Here is a 23,838-nt window from a genome sequence, read left to right on the forward strand (position 1 = left end):
CACCGCATTCCCCCTTTGCTTTCCGAGGTTTCCTTGACTGCCAACCCTTATTCTGTCTTAATTCACCGAGCCCTTCATTTCCCATTTCTGATTCGCTATATATATGTATGTATGTATATATATATATATTTATATATATCTTTATATATATATATATATATATATATATATATATATATATATATCAAGGTTGCAGTCGTCATTGCCAGTGCTATTCGGCTTTTTTTCGAAATATATAATAGGGCCGAATGACGTGTGCTTGTCACGTTTCTTTGATTCATTGATAAATAAGCGAAAATATAAGTCGAGAAAAAATCCGCCGTTTTTCCGGGAGCGGGACTCGAACCCACATCTCCGCATAACCGGTGCGGTGCGTTAACCAATTACGCTATCCCCACAGCGGCTTCTCTCTCGACTTTAAAGCGGGGGTTTATATTTACAAGAGCTCTGAGGCCGGTCAACTAGCGCCGCCCCTCGACTACCGCGGGAGACGTAGAACGTCTTCTTTCCCAGCGGCCGCCACGTAGAACGTGGTCGGAGGTCGGGGTTAGCAATTGGCATATCCGAACTGCTGGAGCCAGTGCCTCGTAATGCATGTAGCAGAACAGAGAGATACGGGACGAGGGACTCGGTAAAGATACATATCAAGGTTGCAGTCGTCATTGCCAGTGCTATTCGGCTTTTTTTCGAAATATATAATAGGGCCGAATGACGTGTGCTTGTCACGTTTCTTTGATTCATTGATAAATAAGCGAAAATATAAGTCGAGAAAAAATCCGCCGTTTTTCCGGGAGCGGGACTCGAACCCACATCTCCGCATAACCGGTGCGGTGCGTTAACCAATTACGCTATCCCCACAGCGGCTTCTCTCTCGACTTTAAAGCGGGGGTTTATATTTACAAGAGCTCTGAGGCCGGTCAACTAGCGCCGCCCCTCGACTACCGCGGGAGACGTAGAACGTCTTCTTTCCCAGCGGCCGCCACGTAGAACGTGGTCGGAGGTCGGGGTTAGCAATTGGCATATCCGAACTGCTGGAGCCAGTGCCTCGTAATGCATGTAGCAGAACAGAGAGATACGGGACGAGGGACTCGGTAAAGATACATATCAAGGTTGCAGTCGTCATTGCCAGTGCTATTCGGCTTTTTTTCGAAATATATAATAGGGCCGAATGACGTGTGCTTGTCACGTTTCTTTGATTCATTGATAAATAAGCGAAAATATAAGTCGAGAAAAAATCCGCCGTTTTTCCGGGAGCGGGACTCGAACCCACATCTCCGCATAACCGGTGCGGTGCGTTAACCAATTACGCTATCCCCACAGCGGCTTCTCTCTCGACTTTAAAGCGGGGGTTTATATTTACAAGAGCTCTGAGGCCGGTCAACTAGCGCCGCCCCTCGACTACCGCGGGAGACGTAGAACGTCTTCTTTCCCAGCGGCCGCCACGTAGAACGTGGTCGGAGGTCGGGGTTAGCAATTGGCATATCCGAACTGCTGGAGCCAGTGCCTCGTAATGCATGTAGCAGAACAGAGAGATACGGGACGAGGGACTCGGTAAAGATACATATCAAGGTTGCAGTCGTCATTGCCAGTGCTATTCGGCTTTTTTTCGAAATATATAATAGGGCCGAATGACGTGTGCTTGTCACGTTTCTTTGATTCATTGATAAATAAGCGAAAATATAAGTCGAGAAAAAATCCGCCGTTTTTCCGGGAGCGGGACTCGAACCCACATCTCCGCATAACCGGTGCGGTGCGTTAACCAATTACGCTATCCCCACAGCGGCTTCTCTCTCGACTTTAAAGCGGGGGTTTATATTTACAAGAGCTCTGAGGCCGGTCAACTAGCGCCGCCCCTCGACTACCGCGGGAGACGTAGAACGTCTTCTTTCCCAGCGGCCGCCACGTAGAACGTGGTCGGAGGTCGGGGTTAGCAATTGGCATATCCGAACTGCTGGAGCCAGTGCCTCGTAATGCATGTAGCAGAACAGAGAGATACGGGACGAGGGACTCGGTAAAGATACATATCAAGGTTGCAGTCGTCATTGCCAGTGCTATTCGGCTTTTTTTCGAAATATATAATAGGGCCGAATGACGTGTGCTTGTCACGTTTCTTTGATTCATTGATAAATAAGCGAAAATATAAGTCGAGAAAAAATCCGCCGTTTTTCCGGGAGCGGGACTCGAACCCACATCTCCGCATAACCGGTGCGGTGCGTTAACCAATTACGCTATCCCCACAGCGACTTCTCTCTCGACTTTAAAGCGGGGGTTTATATTTACAAGAGCTCTGAGGCCGGTCAACTGAGGCCGGCCGCTGGGAAAGAAGACGTTCTACGTCTCCCGCGGTAGTCGAGGGGCGGCGCTAGTTGACCGGCCTCAGAGCTCTTGTAAATATAAACCCCCGCTTTAAAGTCGAGAGAGAAGCCGCTGTGGGGATAGCGTAATTGGTTAACGCACCGCACCGGTTATGCGGAGATGTGGGTTCGAGTCCCGCTCCCGGAAAAACGGCGGATTTTTTCTCGACTTATATTTTCGCTTATTTATCAATGAATCAAAGAAACGTGACAAGCACACGTCATTCGGCCCTATTATATATTTCGAAAAAAAGCCGAATAGCACTGGCAATGACGACTGCAACCTTGATATGTATCTTTACCGAGTCCCTCGTCCCGTATCTCTCTGTTCTGCTACATGCATTACGAGGCACTGGCTCCAGCAGTTCGGATATGCCAATTGCTAACCCCGACCTCCGACCACGTTCTACGTGGCGGCCGATGGGAAAGAAGACGTTCTACGTCTCCCGCGGTAGTCGAGGGGCGGCGCTAGTTGACCGGCCTCAGAGCTCTTGTAAATATAAACCCCCGCTTTAAAGTCGAGAGAGAAGCCGCTGTGGGGATAGCGTAATTGGTTAACGCACCGCACCGGTTATGCGGAGATGTGGGTTCGAGTCCCGCTCCCGGAAAAACGGCGGATTTTTTCTCGACTTATATTTTCGCTTATTTATCAATGAATCAAAGAAACGTGACAAGCACACGTCATTCGGCCCTATTACATATTTCGAAAAAAAGCCGAATAGCACTGGCAATGACGACTGCAACCTTGATATGTATCTTTACCGAGTCCCTCGTCCCGTATCTCTCTGTTCTGCTACATGCATTACGAGGCACTGGCTCCAGCAGTTCGGATATGCCAATTGCTAACCCCGACCTCCGACCACGTTCTACGTGGCGGCCGCTGGGAAAGAAGACGTTCTACGTCTCCCGCGGTAGTCGAGGGGCGGCGCTAGTTGACCGGCCTCAGAGCTCTTGTAAATATAAACCCCCGCTTTAAAGTCGAGAGAGAAGCCGCTGTGGGGATAGCGTAATTGGTTAACGCACCGCACCGGTTATGCGGAGATGTGGGTTCGAGTCCCGCTCCCGGAAAAACGGCGGATTTTTTCTCGACTTATATTTTCGCTTATTTATCAATGAATCAAAGAAACGTGACAAGCACACGTCATTCGGCCCTATTATATATTTCGAAAAAAAGCCGAATAGCACTGGCAATGACGACTGCAACCTTGATATGTATCTTTACCGAGTCCCTCGTCCCGTATCTCTCTGTTCTGCTACATGCATTACGAGGCACTGGCTCCAGCAGTTCGGATATGCCAATTGCTAACCCCGACCTCCGACCACGCTCTACGTGGCGGCCGCTGGGAAAGAAGACGTTCTACGTCTCCCGCGGTAGTCGAGGGGCGGCGCTAGTTGACCGGCCTCAGAGCTCTTGTAAATATAAACCCCCGCTTTAAAGTCGAGAGAGAAGCCGCTGTGGGGATAGCGTAATTGGTTAACGCACCGCACCGGTTATGCGGAGATGTGGGTTCGAGTCCCGCTCCCGGAAAAACGGCGGATTTTTTCTCGACTTATATTTTCGCTTATTTATCAATGAATCAAAGAAACGTGACAAGCACACGTCATTCGGCCCTATTATATATTTCGAAAAAAAGCCGAATAGCACTGGCAATGACGACTGCAACCTTGATATGTATCTTTACCGAGTCCCTCGTCCCGTATCTCTCTGTTCTGCTACATGCATTACGAGGCACTGGCTCCAGCAGTTCGGATATGCCAATTGCTAACCCCGACCTCCGACCACGTTCTACGTGGCGGCCGCTGGGAAAGAAGACGTTCTACGTCTCCCGCGGTAGTCGAGGGGCGGCGCTAGTTGACCGGCCTCAGAGCTCTTGTAAATATAAACCCCCGCTTTAAAGTCGAGAGAGAAGCCGCTGTGGGGATAGCGTAATTGGTTAACGCACCGCACCGGTTATGCGGAGATGTGGGTTCGAGTCCCGCTCCCGGAAAAACGGCGGATTTTTTCTCGACTTATATTTTCGCTTATTTATCAATGAATCAAAGAAACGTGACAAGCACACGTCATTCGGCCCTATTATATATTTCGAAAAAAAGCCGAATAGCACTGGCAATGACGACTGCAACCTTGATATGTATCTTTACCGAGTCCCTCGTCCCGTATCTCTCTGTTCTGCTACATGCATTACGAGGCACTGGCTCCAGCAGTTCGGATATGCCAATTGCTAACCCCGACCTCCGACCACGTTCTACGTGGCGGCCGCTGGGAAAGAAGACGTTCTACGTCTCCCGCGGTAGTCGAGGGGCGGCGCTAGTTGACCGGCCTCAGAGCTCTTGTAAATATAAACCCCCGCTTTAAAGTCGAGAGAGAAGCCGCTGTGGGGATAGTGTAATTGGTTAACGCACCGCACCGGTTATGCGGAGATGTGGGTTCGAGTCCCGCTCCCGGAAAAACGGCGGATTTTTTCTCGACTTATATTTTCGCTTATTTATCAATGAATCAAAGAAACGTGACAAGCACACGTCATTCGGCCCTATTATATATTTCGAAAAAAAGCCGAATAGCACTGGCAATGACGACTGCAACCTTGATATGTATCTTTACCGAGTCCCTCGTCCCGTATCTCTCTGTTCTGCTATATATATATATATATATATATAGGAAATGAGGGACTCGTTGAAATAACACAGAAATAAGGATTGGCAGTCAAGAAGACCTCGGAAAGCAAAGGGGAGGTTGTGGTAGGCCATTGAAACAGATCAAGAATTTGGAAAGAAAGAAAGAAAGCGAAGAAAAAATGCCCGCCAGGTGGGATCCGAACCCACGACCTCCAGAATACCGGTCTGGTGCGATAACCACTACGCTACCGGCGGGGCGATTTTCTCCCCCGCTTTCTGTGGTATTTATGTCAATGTAATTTTGTTCCTGTGCTTGGGGGTGGTAGCCAGCGCCACTCTGACTTCTCGGGGTGAAGGGGACCTTCTTTTTAATCCCCGCGCCGTGACTCGAGTGTCTACGACATGTCGAGAGTGGTCAACCAGCGTTTAACCCTCTTAAGCTCCCTATGGCACCAAGACTGCCAGAACAGAGGCCCTCGCTATGCATGTAGCGAATCAGAATAGGAAATGAGGGACTCGTTGAAATAACACAGAAATAAGGATTGGCAGTCAAGAAGACCTCGGAAAGCAAAGGGGAGGTTGTGGTAGGCCATTGAAACAGATCAAGAATTTGGAAAGAAAGAAAGAAAGCGAAGAAAAAATAGTGGCGCTGGCTACCACCCCCAAGCAAAGGAACAAAATTACATTGACATAAATACCACAGAAAGCGGGGGAGAAAATCGCCCCGCCGGTAGCGTAGTGGTTATCGCACCAGACCGGTATTCTGGAGGTCGTGGGTTCGGATCCCACCTGGCGGGCATTTTTTCTTCGCTTTCTTTCTTTCTTTCCAAATTCTTGATCTGTTTCAATGGCCTACCACAACCTCCCCTTTGCTTTCCGAGGTCTTCTTGACTGCCAATCCTTATTTCTATATATATATATATATATATATATATATATTGAGAGAGTCGACGGGAACGCTTGAGGTCCGCTTTATTTGCGAGCGCCGAGCACGGACACGAAAGGACAGCAACCGTTCCAGCAGCGGAGATGATGATCAACCGATGAGAAGGAAGATGAAATGAGGTGATCATGAACGCGCACAATGTCTAAACGACAACGAAGCATAAAAGGGATATTGGCCGCTTCCCGTTGCAAACCCTCTTCTTTGCCAATTTCACGCTCAATTTCAAAAATATTTATATATATATATATATATATATATATATATATATATATATATATATATATATATATAGTAAGTAGATGAGGGGCTCGTTGAGGAAATACAGAAACATAGGTCGGCAGTCTACAACACCAAAGGAGGCATAGGGGTGTGGTTAGGCTCTATTTTTTTTTTACTATGTTTAATGAAATTAAGATGTTTTTTTAATATAAGGAAGAAAGAAAGAAAGAAAAACACGCGCCCAGAGTGGGGACCGAACCCACGCCTTTCGATTAGATCTCGAATGCCTTACCAATTCGGCTATCTGGGCGACTGTGTTCTCCTTCACTTTCTGGGCTATTTATATTTACTAGAAGTGTATTTGACGCTTGAGGGTGGTAGCCAGCGCCACTCTGACTACACGGGGAGAAGGGGACCTTCTTTTTAACCCTTATATTAAAAAAACATCTTAATTTCATTAACCATAGTAAAAAAAATAGAGCCTAACCACACCCCTATGCCTCCTTGGGCGTTGTAGACTGCCGACCTATGTTTCTGTATATATATATATAGTTACGAATGAGGGGCTCATTGAAGAAATACAGAAAGTAAGGCCGGCATTATCTACAACGCCAAATGAGGCATAGAGGATTATGTGGGCTGTTAAAGCTAAGCGTTACTAATCTTGTGAGCGGTTTTGCCATCGTGGTAAACTTGACCGTCATATGACCGGAGCTGCGCCATACCTTTGGCAAGGCAGCTCCAAATAAAAAAAAAGGTTGTATTCACCCCTGCCGCTGGACCACCCTGCTTGACGCATGCGCTCTCCGTCCCTGGTTCGTACCTAACCACGTGACTCGCCGCGTACATGCGAGCTTGACCTTGAAGAGTGCGAGGCCAAAACGTCTTGTGTTAGCGTTGCGCGGGAGATGGACGCTTTGAGCCGCCATCGGCAAGAGCCGCCTGGCCGTTCGGCTCGCAAAATTCAGGGAGCGGGACCACACAAGTTGAAAACCTGGACTTTGGATCAATACTATACTTATTTTAGTTAAATCAGAGGTTAAGCAATTGAAACCAAAACATAAGCAAGCTAAGCCAACCTTCCGCTTCCCGTAGTTAGGTAAGCAAAGCCGCAGTGATTTTGTATTATGATTAGTGAAGTAACATTTTAAACTTATACGGAAAAAAAGTGAACGAACACACACGTCCAGAGTAGGAATCTCACCCATGCTTTCCGAACCCGTACCTTAGCATCCCAATTTCGGAGTTTAACAAGGCAAGCATCTGGTTGGCTACCTACACGTGATAAACGGAAACGGGTAGGTTTAAAATTTTAGAAACGGGTAATTAAAAATTGTGCAAAAATACGTACGGAAATGTGATTGGCAAAATTAGTAGGGAAAAAATGGCCGCGTATTTGCTCCTTTTGTTGCAAATGTCGACGAAGGACGATACTGGACTGGCGCCCCTGCCAAATAAATGCTTCCCTTCTATTTCCCGCTCACCTCTCATGCTGTTGCTCTCCTGCCTCATTCCTCCCAAGATTCGCCTCATTCATCCCAAGATTCGCTAGAGGTTTGCTGTAGTCAATTGAAATTTACCGCGGTCCACTGCTCCAAGTCGGTGCCTCGATGCCAGCGCTGCCGTACGGCTGAGACCCACGTGAATTCAGGCACCCTACTGGAATGTTTATAGAACCGCGTTACCCAGCTCCACGAGCGCTCCAAGCGAAAAGTGGATCCCATCAACTAAAGCCTTTCGTTGCTCTTGCCGTCATATTTCTTAAATGCCCCCAGGAGGTAGCGCGGGCAACAGCAGGCGGTGGGTTTCTGCTGCTGATGTAGCATTTCATTTTCTATCGCAAAAACCGAGCATACATGATTTTTTATATAAAGTAACGCTGCAAATATCCCTTATGTATTTATTTGCTGCCTTAAATTTGCGTAATGTCTTGTTCTTGCACAACAATGCTGACAAGTATGAACATTAACACCGGACTTAGACGTTTAGATTTGGCGGTGGGTATATAAGACTACTGCGCAGATTGTGTTTCACTTTGGCCGGGTGGCCGAATCGAGTCACAGACAGACAGACAGACAGACAGACAGACCAAAATTTCTGCGTTTAAGTAGACCAAGAAAGACTGTCGTCTTTAAATTAAAATCGTGGGCAAAACAAGGCACGAAACAGAGAAGACAAATTCACCCATCGGGTGATCAGAGAATGATGAATCTCATCTCGTCCCAACAATCATTCAGACAGGCCGGATGACTTGAAAAAGCGAAATAATGGCTATGTAGCATTTGTGGCAGGTGCTGCGGCGAAGAACGCCTGTCACCCGAAATAATGTGTGCTATAGACTGGGGGTTAAAGAATCTGCGGGTCCGATAAAAAGATGTCTTCGTTGGAAACCTTGCACAGTGCCGCAAGAGGTTTTCAATTGTTTCTTCGGGCGATGACGCGTCGGAAGCACGGATCTTAGCCGTACTTTTAGTAGAGGTGTAAGCGTTTCGCCTAGCGGCAGGCGACAAATTAAGGGACGGCCGAGCACGGCACGCTAGTAAGTAGAGGCTACAATCATGACGACTGCTTAGTGACAAAGTTTTACTCAAATGCCACTTCTCTGTTCAACGCTGTTTTTAGAGAGCGATTTTTATTCAAAAAAATAAATAAATTGCAACAAATTGTGTACTTTAGTCATTTGAAACGCGTTAAGTTTGTTTATAACCTCCCAAATTATGTGCCTACAGCAGTGTAACCTAATATGTACGCCGAACGCTTCAGTGATTGAACCTAAACTAAAAAAAGTACAAGGCTTGTATCTTACCTGGTTTCTTGCTGACCAACATCCTGGGAAACCCACCCGGTCCTCCATCCTCGAGTATCGCATATAAATGTTCATAGTGCCTTTAAAAAACACAAATGCTTGCAGCATTGCATATACCGGTGCTAAGCGTAAATCATATTGTTCATTCCCAACCTTGCACGCAATCATTTACAATTATACGCCCGCAGAAAAATTATTGCACCCCTCAAATTCTACACCTACATATTTCACATGCGAATGCCAATCGATACACCTGTGTTTATCACATCTGAAAGGCACACCTACGTAACGCTGTATTCGATTTGGTTTGCATTCATCTTACTCCGCCCACCCCCGAAGCCTACGCCTTCGCTGGGGTAAGCTAACGAGGAGAAACCCTGGTCTCTCTCACTCTGCCCACATCGCATGTCACCTAAAAAACAGCTAGAGCAATGCTGCAGCTGCAGGCACATATTTGCCGACATCCGTCCCCGTCTCCAAACCGCCCATCGTCACATCCTTTAAGGCCGCACATCCAAACTCGCCTATACATCTTGAAGGCTATTCTCCACTCCCGGGCCCCTGGGCAAGAGTCCGGGGGCGAATGAGGTGGCTGAGCCTGCTGCCCGCGACCATACCACGGGCACTTACTGTAGAGAACACCGGCCCGCACGAAACACTACAATACATCCTCCTCGCAACCGCGACGTTCTACAGCATTAACGTTTCTCAAGCCGCACACTAACCTACTTCCAGCCCAATCTCAGAAAGAATTAAATTAGACGCGCATCTGCTCACTTCGTGGCAAATGTTGTCAAAGGACATCAGTGATCTGCCACCCCTGCCACGTAAATGCCTCTCTTCTCTCCACCGCCCACCCTCACACTCTTCCCCTCCCCTTTAGCTCTTCCCAACATAAACACGCAGGAGGTTTGCTAAAGGTATTTTAATTTTCGTGAGTTCCGCTACTCAAGTGCCCTCTATTTGAACCTTTCCTTACTGTTGGACTTGGAACACCATCACAAGGTACAAGTTCCTCGCGTGTTCTATTCGTGGTTTTGTTTCAAAATACTGTTTTGAACGCATATTTTTTCAAGAAGCCGTATTTATAAAATATTTAATATAGTACTGCGAATACTACTTATGTATTGATATTGTGCCGAAACTATAAAAAAATGCTATCTTTTGGCAGAACGTTGTCGACAAGTCTTACACGTGTTTCCAAATTTATTATTATGAAGAAGTTTTGCTTATACAAACTTCTCGTTCAAGCGTTGTTTTACGTTTTGTCCGCAAGGCCGAAACGAGCGGCAGAAAGACAGATGGATAGACAGACCAAACGTTTCGGGTTGGAGTAGCCAAAGAAAGAGGTGGTCTTTGAAAAGACCACCTCATACCGCATAAATTTTCCCCCACAAAAAAAAAGCGCCAACCTTATGTTCCTAACGTACAATTACTCCACATGCGCCTATTACCTTGTGCCAGCCACCTTGTATCACGTAACATGGGGATGCGCAAACAATTCATTCATCGCATACAAAGCTTCCCCCACCATTCAGCAATGAGAAGGCGACCGACCAACCCCTCGCTAGAGCACCGGAAGACCGGTCTCTCGATGCCGGTCAGTGGCAAGGCCCTAGGGGTACATTGACTGAAGTACTGTATTGTATCCTATGAAGAAACGGCTCCAAACACCACACTGTTTACTCAATAATGTTTTGAACACACGGCAAATTAACAAAGAATATTATTTCTCCTCTTTAACCAATGCTTTATAAAAGCAAATGCCGGTGTCCTGCCCTCGGAAGGGGGACTTGAAGGAAAATTTAACGGCACCCGTGCATGTAACAGATTGCACCTGAGCACGCTTCCTTCTTATGTCTCCGTCCGAGAAGATGCCGACGTACGCCATAATGATACAATATTGTATCTACTTGTTATTTAGCAAGTTAAATGGTAGGAAGAACATTTTGGTGAACTCAGTCGGGTGTCTCGTCATGTGTTCCTTAAACAAGATTTTGTGAAGCCGATTTCCACTCACGGCGACCCTGTAGCTGCAACAAGCAATTCAGCCAAAACTTTTGCGGCGAGTAATACGTATTTGTGCGTTAACAACTCTCCCAAGTACCAGCGTCTATAACATGCTTGCCACATTTTGTCATGAGGTAGTGGTAGAGAAATAATGGCACATATGAGGCAATATCGAGTATCTACCGAAGATAAACAGTGTTTTGTTTATCAAAAACACATTTTGAAACAATTGTTTAAAAAAATTGCCTTAACACCGAAGTGGGTATTCTAGAAGAAATGCTAAAGCCAAGCTGCCGGAGAACCAGCCCCTCTAATGTCGACTTCACTTCTAGGCAGACATTATTACAGGGAAGACATTTTTTCCGACACTATATAAGCAGCTGTGTACAAAAGAAATCCTCACGGACTTTTTTAATGCTCCGTAAAAACCCATGTATACCAATGAAGCGGAAGTTGCATATCATTTTATAGTCTCCTTCACTACCATGCACCCATCCACTACAGGAAAGATGTTTTTTCAGGAGCATTGAAATGGGTCGTATACAGAAGCACAGAGGAGCTAGCGCATCTCACTGAGGGAATTTTCTTACGCCACAAAAGTGTGACACATGAAGCGTCACAGATGGATAGGCGGGTTTTCTCCTTCTGTCACCATTGAAATGCTTAGGCATAGAATAAAAGCACAAAACCGACCACGCAAACAAAAGAGCAAAGAGACGCGGCAACTGTACTCAAATGCCGCTGAGGCGCCGTCCACACGAGCCACGGCAATCACGTTCCTATGTTACAGCACCCAGCCAGTATTTATCTATTTATTCTCCAGACGTTCGCTGCCCAAGCAGCAGCAGTACAGAAAAGAATGCGCTTGAGTATCACATGCAACATAGTCACATAGGCCGGGCATAAATATTCAAATAAAAAGCAAAACAGTCAGAAGATTTTAAGCCCAATGCAAGCAAAAAGATAATCAAAACAAAAGTTAAAAGCGGGATTTATTCTGTCCGGCAGAAAACACCACACATGTTGCACCCATTCATACAAATTCTATATCCTATATCTGAACTGAAAGTGATTGCAAAGTTTTACAGTTTAATGCACTTGCTAGTAATGGGCCGCAGAAAGAAAAGGAGGACAAAAAAGACTGTTCGTGGTTGTTGTTTTGGCTAAATGGTTTTGTATGCAGATTCTTGTTGATTCGAAGAGTTCTTTTATAGATCGAAATTTAGAAAGTTCATAATAAAAAAGGTTCAGAAATTTTAGTTTTATGGTGCACGAGTGAGTGAGCTGGGCTTTGCTGAATAGATTTGGAACGCTAAATGACTTCGCTGTTCTGAAAAAAAAAACTGATCCAAAGTGCCAAGTGTGTCAACTGTGCCAAAGAAACTTCGCTAGTCATTCCTTAGTTGTTGTATGCAGGCAGCGGCAAAGTCCACCCACTTAGCTATTTTAAGTGCAATGCACTTCTTAAGCGACCCTGAACCTGCGTCCACCGGCGATGTCCGCGCACGTGGAGATGGGCGCGCGCAGCCTGGCCGCTGACATGGCACATACCCACGTGGGGGATTGGCCAGGAATCTCCTCGTCTTCCTTGGCAACGGGGGGAGATGGGCGCGCGCTGCCTGGCCGCTGACATGGTACATACCCACGTGGGGGATTGGTCAAGAATCGGGCGTGAGAAGGGCTAATGCACCTGCTTAAAGGAGTACTGACACGAAATTTCAAAGCTGAGATCCGCTCCAGCAATCAAGTACAATGACAACACAAATAGGTGTCTGTGAATAAATGCATCTCTCTTTCTTTGTAGTTGTGTGTGTGTGTGATCTCTCTTTCGCGAACATTACCGAACCGCGCAAATTCAACTCGTGCATTCGCACTTTCACATTCTTCCCCTCGGGGAAATGCGGGGAATTTATTTACCTCCTTCCTAACATTTTCAAAAGAGAATTGCTTAAGCAGCCATTTTCTCGCGGACGTGATTCAAATACATGAGCTTTTCAGCAATTTACACAAGAGGCTCAAAACAAAGGGGGGTTGATCCTTATAACCGAGAACACCTTATCCCAGAACATCCAGAACTTGGGAAAATGAATTCGTCTAGCCATATCATAAAAATTTGCTTTATTTCAAGTGAGATAAATGATCACTCATGACAGGCATTTTTGTGCGACACAATCAGTCTACGCGCGGCATCTTGCAAGACTACTGGCCGCTTTCTCGCGCTGGCATAGGAAGCTACCCTTTTTTCTCAACCGAGTGCGCCTCACTTTGGCTGCAGGGGGGTGAAGAGACAAGTGCTTTCACTCTACAGAACTTCCAGGCACAGTTCGCGCGTACATGAGTAGCTCGCAACCCTCTCGTAGTCTTCCACTGACTCCGTTTCTAACTTCGGAAGCTACGCGAGGGCATGTGCTGTATCATCGGATCGCTTGTTCAACGAGACCAGGGTACACTAGAGGCCGAATAGCCAATTGCAGCGTGATGGTCGTGCAGCTGGCGCACCGCCGCGCCTTTCATTGCCGTGAAGAGTTAAATCTGAAGGGGCAAGAACTCTTACTTCTACGCCGCCACCTTGGCTCCACTCGAGCCAGGGCAGTATGCCCCCGCAACAGTTAAAGAACTCCACCTTTAATTTGATAAGTGCGATTGTGGCATGGATAAATTTATAAGCGTAAGCGAGCTGGCTGGTTTTTAAACCCGCCTGGATGATAGCGCTAAAATAATTGATCAAATATAGGGCTGAAGTGGTGCAAGAATTTAACAAAAAGCTTTCAAATTTGTGCTCCAGGATTTCAGCCAGCCTACATTTGCAGCCTTTTATCTGAACAGTGAGCCTACATGCAATTCACATACTGACTAGCAAGTTTAAATCAAAGCGGCAAATACTCCATAATGTTTCAAACTCTTAGTTTGTAAGTGTTTTTTTTTACTTTCTATCTGTATACGCAGTGTTCTTCATTATTTTCTTATAACCAACGCCTCTCTTTCCTTGCGTGCGTGAACAATCCCGCGTACAAGGTATAGAGGCAAGAGTTCCTTGTCTAACATACGCAACAGTAACCACCACCAACGTTTTGCTGCATCATGTACGTAACATTGACAGGTCTCTCCTAAATATTTATCCTTACGTCAAACTTCTCGTCCTTGTGTGCACGCTACAATTCATCGCACGAACAAATCTCTTATCCGATACGATTGCTCTTTCTCCTGCTATTTTGTAGTGCGATTATCTAATTTTCTACGTGGTTGATACGCTGCCCTTACAATTTATTTCACGTTTATTTTATATCTTTATTTGTGCCTTCCTCTGCGAAGAAGAAAGAACCGACCAAGCATCTAGACGCGTGGCTCGTATTTAGAAAAAAAGGTGTTTTGACGCTACGCCCAATTTCCGAAGTTGTTTTGTACTTGATTCAGGTATGCATGAAGCGTTCACAGCTGTAGCGCAATTTAGATAACTTCCAATGTTTCACAAACAGTCTCGGTGCACTCCTAATTATTTTTACTACGACCCGGTGTTGTATGCATTTCCAGAATTTGGTACGAATGACGTTGCATATATTTTTGTCCTAACGTTAATGATTCAGCACCTCCATGCGGCTGAAGCTGAGCCTTCTTAGCAATATGTGACGGCCCAGAAGTGGTTTGCACCATATTTTATAATGTATATGAAATGTTCACCCGTCGAAAAGTCGTTAATTATTGGGACTGGCTGCTAGTCGTGCAGAGCGATTTAAAATCATATTTTGTAAAGTGCGAGGAAGCAAGCAAGGTGTACATATATTCCCCGTTTTCAATCTATTCTAATTACATTCAATGGCATTTCCACGTTTAAAAAGCATAATGTGTTATATTTGCTGCCAGGCGCGATGACTTTTGTCTCTTGTTAAGCATATAAAAAATTAAATCACTCCTCTAGTGGGACGGGGGAATCATCCAAAAAATCAAGAGTTCCTTGCATGCGCGCTTTAGCGACTTTCGTCATAGTTTTTTTTTTATTAATTTAGCTTTCATGTATTGAGGCCCTTATGAAGTAATTACTCTAGCGAAAAAGCGCAGCTTAGTTATTGCATATATTTATAGTTTCCTATGATCGACTTCGATCAATACTACATCATTTTCCAGAGCTTGTAATCTTCTGCACAAGGACTATAGCTAGTACAAACATATTTCTTAGTACGGCCGTGAACTACTTACCACATTCTTACCACTAGACACTCAATCCTCCTACTTCATATTATTTCAAGTTAGCACTCGTGGCAGTGGTGATATTACCGGAATTAGGTTTGAAAAGCTTAATCACCGATAGCGGCGGTAAAAATATAATGTAAGAAAATAGTTTCGTCAAGTAAAACCAAGGTGACGAATATTTTATTGAGGTAGTTTTGAAGAAAAGTGATTCGTTACTTGTTAAATCACTTTTTCAAAGGACGATATAGCTATGCCCTGAGAGAGCTTATTTTCCGGGTCCGACGCGTACTATATTCAAAATACACTTTAGTGCAAGAGCCACATGGCTAAAATAAAAACCCAGTAAGACATTCCAGGGATGGGAATGCGCACGCATGCGCCTGCTCGCATGTACGCTTATCTGTGTGCGTGCGTGCGTGCTTACGTGCGTGAGCCCACGCGCATTGCACACAACCTCGCCTACTACAAAAAACGGCATTTGACGAAAGCACTTACACCAGACACGTCTGTAAGTTTTACTAAAGTCCTGAATCTTGCTCTCGTCACTGAACTTCTGCGTTACACTATGGGATACGTTGATATGCTCGCCGTCTCGCCGTAAAATTCTTCGACTGTGTCTTTTCAACAAAATATATCACTATCCCCATTTACACAATAAACTTATTGCACCACCAGAATGTATTTCGCCTCGTCTAGATTATCGTCACAAGGTCGGAGTACCATTATGCAGAACAAATTGCTGCTACATGCCATTCCTACCACGCACGGGCATCGAGTGAAATCACCTTCCCGCGTCAACTGCACCCATCCTTGATCACTAATTGTTTAAGTCCGCTATTAGCTGATATTTTATGAGTAGGAGCCACATCACTGTAATTAGTACGTATCAACTGCTGCTTTTTTGTGCAACTTTTACGTGTAATAACCACTCCCCTCTGTAATACCTTCCGGTCCTGAGGGTACCACTGAATGAAATGAAATCATATATGCTGCCCAGAAAAGCCGCTACGCTGTGCAAGCTGTCGTAATGGGGCCACGACAGCGACAGTCCCACGGGGGATGTCGCTGTCTACTTGGAGAATGCTGATGATGATGATGATTTCTATTGGTTTCCCCTTTGTATCGGGGTGATGACATGTCACCTTACTAAAAAGGACTAATATACCTATGTTTTACACTCTTGGTTTAATACTAGCACTGCTTAGGGCAAGCACAAAAAGCTTATTAAGCACATTTGGCATATTTGACATATTAAGCATGCATTTGACAATGACAGCGACAGCCCACGGGCTGCCACCGCATCCGCTGTGGCCGTGGTGGCAGCCCGAAGGAACTGCGTGCTGCGCGTGGCATTCTTCGCAACAAAGTTTCTATTGCCAGTGTCACGCGAACTTCAAGTTCCAGTACACCATGCACACGTGTTCGGCGACATAAAACTTACGATCAGCAATGCCTAAGATGTGCTGTGTGGCGGGCTGCTGCTCCGGATATAGATGCACGAACGAAGAGGCATCGCTCTTTCGTTTTCCGAATGGCGCCGAGTGTCACGAGAAGGGAAAAAGGGCTATACCGCCGTTTGAAGCCAGCGATTTTGGCTTCAACTCTAAGAATGTGCGTGTTTGCGCAAAGCATTACGATGTTACCGACATTATCACAACTGATGAGCACGTCGTCAGGGGCAACGTTTGTTCGATATATAGGGACAGAGCAAGCTCAAGTGTACGGTGCCGTTCGGAGGATTTTTGAAGGCGTCCCAGTGTACCTGACAAAGGCGAAATTAATTAGTTATTATTATTCGACACGGTAAACAATGGCACACGTTTAGGGCCAAGGGTGTCCTGCATAAATCGCAAGAAAAGAAGTGATCGATGAGATGTTACTCACGGGAAACTCGTGTTTACTTGAAAAGTCTCCTAATGCCGAAGGGAGCGGGCCACAAAGCGTGCGGCTGTGTAACCTGAGCAATTGGCCGCAAGTCCGCTGCAACACCATATCTGGGTGAGAATTCGATTCCGAGGTTTGGGATAAAATTTCTTGCTCGACCATTCAGACGACTTGAATACTTGAGTTGCCGAGCACGAGAGACAAGCCGAATCGAAACCAATGCGACCATCCTTGCCCTGTCTACTCAGGTGTTATCTAGTTCACGCCCCTCCCCGTGTTTGTTGCACTATAAGGATAAAAAGCTTACCTATCACCACAGTCTTTTATTGCTTCTAACGCATAATAAGCATAGGTGTTGTTTGGCCAGCCACAAATATAACCGTGTTCTCGATCCGGCCTGGCAGCGGCTGCTTTCATCGGCGAGCAAGGAAACATGGAGAATGATGATGAACGTCGTCTTCCAAGATCGAACACGTGCGAGCTACCACTCCAGGGTATTGTAAAAATGCATAGTATTAGGCCGTGAGGTACCTAACAACAGAATGCGTTATGCGGAGGTGCGAGAACAACTTAAACGCGCTACAGTTTATAAGGCATGCCCGAACTCGTAAGTTAACAGTATGCTTTTTCTCCTACGAAAAAGCTTTCAGGCTCTTATTGCTCGTCAAGCCTGGATCCCGTTTCGACTTATTTTACTTGGTGGCATTGATGCGTTCAATGACGTTAAAGAAAAGGTAACAGGCAGAACATCGTGCACATAATTTCACCGAAACTTCGGAAGCGGTGGGCGTGTAATCCCAGCACTAGTGGTGGGTCGTGGCCCCGTAGAAATCGTGGCTCCCATTAGGGAAGCTTTTTTCCCTGTATCTACTTTCGGGCAAGAGTCTCGTGACCAGAAAAGCATCAAAGGACTTTGGTGATACGAACTTGCACTATCTGATTTTGTCTGATTTCTTGTTTATGTTTAAGAGCACAGTTTACATAAACGCTGAGGGAATGAATAAATCAGTGTCTTTGGCGCGTATTAACGGGATGAAAGGCTTAAAAAAGCTCTCGATTAAAGTCTTACTTTGAAATGAGCCGGCGAGGCGGCTCCTTAACATAGTACCGCTACTATTTATTTGAACCGGGCAAATATTTTCGACATTTAATAGTCTGGTTGCTGCTTTTCCTACACACTGCGGTTCTTGTTGTTGTTGTTGAAAAGGTTTCTTCAGAATAGAAGAGAAGGGAGTTGGGCGGAAAAGTGAAGCTATGGTTCGCCATTTAGTAAACAATACTTGTTTTTGGAGAGACAAACCCGGAATAATTGAAATGTTCTATCTTTTAAAAGTACTTTTAAGTGTAATTCGGGTACTTTTTCGGGCCCGTATTTGGTAATTTATTTAAATTACTTTTCAGCATTCCTCAAAAAGTAGTCAGTAATGTAATTTACTGATGATTGGTGTAATATTAGCACTGAAAAAGTATGGATGGAAAAAACACTTACTTTTCCTCTTCGACTGTGTAAGCCTGATTGAATTCATAAAATGTGGTATTTAGATAAAGTTTCACACCAGCGGCACACATCGTCTGTTTTCCGAGAGTAGGAGAAATGCTGTAGTTTTGCATAATTTTCCAGATGTTCTCGCTAGCATTAAGGGCCTAGAAAAACAATATTGGTTATTGAATATTCCCACGTGGGTAACGGCGTAATGTAAACGAGAAACTTGTTAACAGGCAATACGTAAATGGCTATTAATTACAAAGAACGACCATAATAGAAACAAAATCTGTTCCCGTACAAAACTTCGAACACTAATATAGACGTCCTTTCTCAGGCTGTTTACTTTCAATAGCTTCCTTCTCAATGGACGAAAGAAACGCTCATGCGCAGAAGAAATACCAATATTTCGTGTCAGTACATACGAATCAGTAATAAAATGCACTTCCGAAACTGACAAGCGAGCATATCCATACATAAATATAACCCATAGCTTCTACCTTTGCGCAAGTAGCCGTTGTTTACCAGGAGACTTTCGGCTAGCGATGTTGATCTATACCGTTGTTCGGGAGCTACACCATTGTGCCTGCATTCTTGAGCTACACCGCAGTCGCATTCTCCCGCATTTGAACCGGAGAAAAAGAGCCCCGTTGATTGCTTATTTTTTTCTACATTTTCATGTCTTTGTAGATTATTTTACTAAACATTTTCTGCTTTTTCAACTAAGGACACCTTGCTTACTTCTATAGTATGGGAGAATACCGACAATGTGTCAAACAATTAAGAAATGGGTGGCGTAAATGGGCAACGGAAGTTATTTGTCTTCCGTCATTGAAACTGCAGAAGGACGAGAAGAAAAACGACGGCTCGCTATCGTGGATAGCTTGAGCTGGATCGCATCGAAAGGGACACACAGCCGCCGGCGCGGAAGTGGTCCTTAGTATACGGTGAAAACACCTTATTATCGCTTCGCTCGCTGAGACTGTCCCCCGGGTGGTACACGTGACTAGGCGACGGTGACACAGCTGCTTTGCCTGCGCTTGATGGCGGCTAGGCTGACTGGGCGTGCGCTTCAGCGCAGGCGAACCACAGGACTAGGCGAGGGTTAGCGACGACGGTTAGTGACTGCTAGCGACCACGGAACTAGCGACGAGACTGACTAGGTTGGCTGCTTTGCCGACACTAGGTCCATTTATCTTGCCATCGAGGCGGGTGGCTACGCTGTCCGTGAGGGCCCTTCAACGAAAGAGAAAGGAATAATTCAATCTAGTAGATATGTCTACACAGCGCGCCGTGAAATCTTAAGCAAAGGCAAACTTTCACGAAACACTGTGCGCTTTTTCGTTGCTTTTGCTCATGATAAACACGTTTAAAGTATTAAACCTATGCCATTTTCTTTTCAATCGATGCATCTGTGCACGCAAGAAAACAGCTCCCCGCGAAAGTTGCTGTTGCTGTGCCCGCTGTGTCTTCGGGCCTGTGACAGGCAGAGCAGTTGCTTTCAACCAGCTTATTTGAGGGCACTCTTTAATGGTGCGGTCGGGAGCGTCGTCGTGTGGTATTTTTCATATTTCGCGGGGTTTCTTCATCCCTGAGTTATTGAGCACGCGATTATTTGTCCTTCAAAATACCGTGGTTAGATGCTCTCGTGGTTACCTACAAGTGCCTCGTTGACACTGTAATGATTAGGACAGTACTTCTCGAGTTCTAGAATTAATTGCAATTATTTATTTCAACCCTATTAACGAAAAAAATTACTGGCCGCTACTTTACTGTACTGGAAACATTATGCACTGTCGCGACTACAACGCCTCCGGTAAAGGAAAAAAACTGTATTTAGATCACATCACAAGCACAACACATCCCATCGCCGCCATCATTCCTCATCGTCCTCTTCATCTACCCTCTGCGACCACTTCGTCCTCACGGAAAAAAGCTCCAACAGCATCTCGGTGTTGTAGGTAAAGTTCTCGATACCTGTGGATGCATTAATGTAGTGGCTTGAGGCTTGAAGAAGTGTGTTGACCCGTGATGCTTCACTGGGGCAATTGAAGTTGCATGGTTTGGTGCGGGCGAGAAACTGCGACGCTACTTTGCCATATCTGAGACAAGCACCCCAAAGCTCGCTTCGTGGACGCTGCATTGCTTGCTTTAAAATCGATTGCCATGTGACGATGATGTCACGAAACTCAAAAGTGTCCATGAACTCTTGCTCAGCGTAGTTGCCAGTCAGAAAGGGTTCGATGTCACGGTCGGTGTTCCGTAGCTGTCCGGACTCGTAGTCAAGGCGTTGGCTTATGGCGCTAATTTCTTCATCCGTTGTGACCGCTTTGAAAATGGCAGCCTTCGCTTGGGAGATCAGTCTCGTTATAGTAGAGCGTTGAACACTTCGTTTTCGGTACAGCTGACCTCCAGTAGGCATCGTTTGTGATTCGGTCATGATGAGAGTGGTTTCAGTTCTTTTCAGGCATTGGTCGCAACCGTTGAGGTACATACCATCGTTCGTTGATACCGCGGGATTTCGGTACCACAATGTCACGACCACAACGCCTTCGTTAACGGAAAAGAACTGTATTTACATTAGAATACACACACAACACGTCCGACCGCCACCATCATTGCTCGTCGTCCTCTTCTACTACCATCTGCGATCACTTCTTTGTCCTCGCGGAAATAAAGTTCCAACATGCACTACAATTTCTCCGAGTAACGCCATTACTGTTTTTTTTAAATCTTGGTGAATGATGGCTGGGACACCCTGTATATCAACTCATACGTATGTAGCTTTTTCACACTTTTATGCTCTGCAGCAAAATGGCGCAATAGAAAATACCATAATAATGGTCGCGTTTGCTCGCTTTAGCAGTGGAATTAGCTGCATGTCGACCCTTTTTTGTCTACCAGTGTAGCAATTTATTGCCGTAATTTCCGTTTCTTCCTCTTTTTCCACCTTGCTCTAGCTGGAAGATTCATTTTAAAGCGCGGAAACGCGGCTACAAGAGTCACGGGCCACGTCAAGACGACCTGCTACTGGCGCATCAATAAAGGCGCCTGGAAAACCGCGTCCGACATGCTGTCGCCCTAGCCACATCTGCCGCGTAGTGAAGGCAGCGCCACCACAGCCACAGCCTTTTTTTTTAATGCGAATGCATTTATTAGCCGGGGGTTGTCTTGCTCCGTTGGCCGGCGTGCGCCTGCATTCCTCCAGCGCGAGTGCACGTGAGCGCGCGCACGTGCGCTCGCGCCTCGTAGTTCTGCCTTCGTCGTCGTCGTCGTCGTAAATGCGAATGCATTTCTGGACGCGGCTATGGAAAGTGTGCGCGTGCGCTCCAAACCCTCTGACCCCATAGTCTTGGTTGGCGACTTCAACGTTGACGTGCGCAAGAAGAGTGGCGAGTGGCTGGTCGAGTACATGCAGACCAGGCACTCTATGCATTGTCTCTCTGCCGGCTTCGACACGTGCCCCACTACCATTCACGGGAGTTGCATTGATCTGGTCTTTACGCGAAACTGTGACGCGCGTATGCTTCTCAAAGACCCTTTGACCGTGCACTTTAGCGATCACAAGGCAGTGATTGTGGCCGTCAGGTACAACGATAACACAAACAGGTGCTGATGAATAAATGATTACGTTCACACTCTCGTCATTAATTACGCCATTACTCGCAACACACTCATCGGTGCACCCAATGCCTTCGCATTTTTGCACGACTCCCTTCGGGGAGGTGCGGGGGAATTTTTTTGCTTTTCTTTTCTGTTCTGTAACTTTTTGGACGTTTCAACACACTAAGGTTTTGCCGCAATGAGCATAAATTTTTGCGCAATAATAAATTACGTAGTATTAGAATGTAACAAAGTGACCACCTTCTTTTCGGTCCTTTCCCAACTTTTTTTCATTTCAAACAGTATATATTTGGCCTAGATCTTCATTCATTTGCTCACGACGAAACCCCATTGCAGCCCGTTTTAAGTGCGAATGCACTTTATAAGCGACCCCAAACCATCCACCGCCGGCGGCGGCGGCGGCGGCGTCCGCAGTGCTCCTCTATATTTAAAAAAGAAACAGCATCCGGCGCCAGGTTTCGATCCGAGGACTTTGCGGCCGCAGCGCGACGCTCTACCGACCAAGCCACGGACGCGACGCTGATATCAGTGTTAGTGAGGCGCCTTATATCTTTAACGCATTCAAACTACGTCGTCAGCGGCGTGCGTTGGCGACTCAGCGGCGTTATAGCGGCTTGATAACTGCGTGGTGTACACGTGATACTACAAACCCGATGGAAGAGATGGAAGAGAAGGCGGCGAGGCGGTGGGCTGCGGGGGCCGAGCGCAAGCGATGCAAGCGGGCCGACAACCGTGCATTCGCACTTTCACATTCTCCCCCTCGGGGAAATGCGGGGGAATTTTTTTAAGGCTAGTGCACTGCCAATGCCACCTGTAAATGTGCCTCAAGGGTAGCGTGAGAGCTCAGCAATCATGACTGCCCCTATCAAATAGTTCTCTCGAGCACGTGTCCTGTCTTCCGCAACCTCATATTCAGTTTAAAGGTCTGTAACTCAGATCAAAACGCCATATGAACTTTGAGATCCTCGAAAATCTGCGATCATCTAAGTACGGTTTTAGCGCTGTCCTCAGTGCTGTCACTGAAACCGCTTTGAATGATTTGGTGATTCATCTAAACATAATGCTTATTGCTTGTTACCGTGCACTTTTCTTCGATGAAACACTGAATTGATGCACTGCCATTACATGTGTCAGGTGGGTAGCAAGGGGGAGTTGCACCGCAACCCCGCTTAGGCTGGCCACCTTCTTCGTTTTCAAACTTGTCGCCAAACTGTGAGAAAAGCGAGAAGTTCCGAATAGAGGACCTGCGAAAGGTAGTCCCTAAAGTGCACTTTACATCCATAATTCCACCTAGCGGACCCAGTGGATCGTGAGTTGCTACTCAGAACGAGGTTACAAGTTCGACTCCCCACAGTGGCGTTTGTTTTCACCAGTTTTGCGAAAAACCAACACTTCCGCGAGCTTATGGTTTCCGTTTAGGTTGGCGGCCTTAAATATACCTCAGCCCTCCTCTGCTCCCGGCGTATGTTCGGTTCAAAAACTTTAATAATAGCTCATTGGCTTATTCTGAATTCTGTGTCCGTCTCTATGCGTGCTGGTGCGTGCGTACGTGCGAGTGTGTATGTGCGAGCGTGGGCTTGTAGAGGGTGACAATGATCATTCTTTCGTATTTTTTTAACTGAACAGAAATATGCGGTTCTTTGTTACTGTAGCTACAAGCCGAAATTATGAGCCACAAAAATGGTCCAGCTTGCACTAGTGGTGCAAG

Source organism: Haemaphysalis longicornis, unplaced genomic scaffold (genome assembly GCF_048455015.1).
Source record: "Haemaphysalis longicornis isolate Haplotype H1 unplaced genomic scaffold, Haemaphysalis longicornis Haplotype H1 scaffold_55, whole genome shotgun sequence".
Classification (NCBI taxonomy): Eukaryota; Metazoa; Arthropoda; class Arachnida; order Ixodida; family Ixodidae; genus Haemaphysalis; species Haemaphysalis longicornis.